The sequence below is a fragment of the Octopus bimaculoides genome, chromosome 2 (genome assembly GCF_001194135.2).
Source record: "Octopus bimaculoides isolate UCB-OBI-ISO-001 chromosome 2, ASM119413v2, whole genome shotgun sequence".
Taxonomy (NCBI): Eukaryota; Metazoa; Mollusca; class Cephalopoda; order Octopoda; family Octopodidae; genus Octopus; species Octopus bimaculoides.
In genome coordinates, this window is record NC_068982.1 from 81,907,434 (window position 1) to 81,907,767 (window position 334).

The following is a 334-nucleotide window of genomic DNA, read 5'->3' on the forward strand; positions in this document are numbered from 1 at the left end:
ATATATATATATATATATATATATATATATATATGCATGTATATGTCATGATTTCCGTTTGTTTTTTTATTTAATCCTGAGAAAAAATATATACACTAAAACCAAATTAGAATATGATTTGGGAAGATAAACTTTAATAATTACATATACTGACGCGTTTACAGACATACACAAAAATATATACATACATATATACATATATAATATCTGTACACATACATACATATATCTATCTATCTATCTATCTATCTATCTATCTATATATATATATATATATATATATATATATATATATATAAACGCACAAACATGTATATATACATGCATATATATA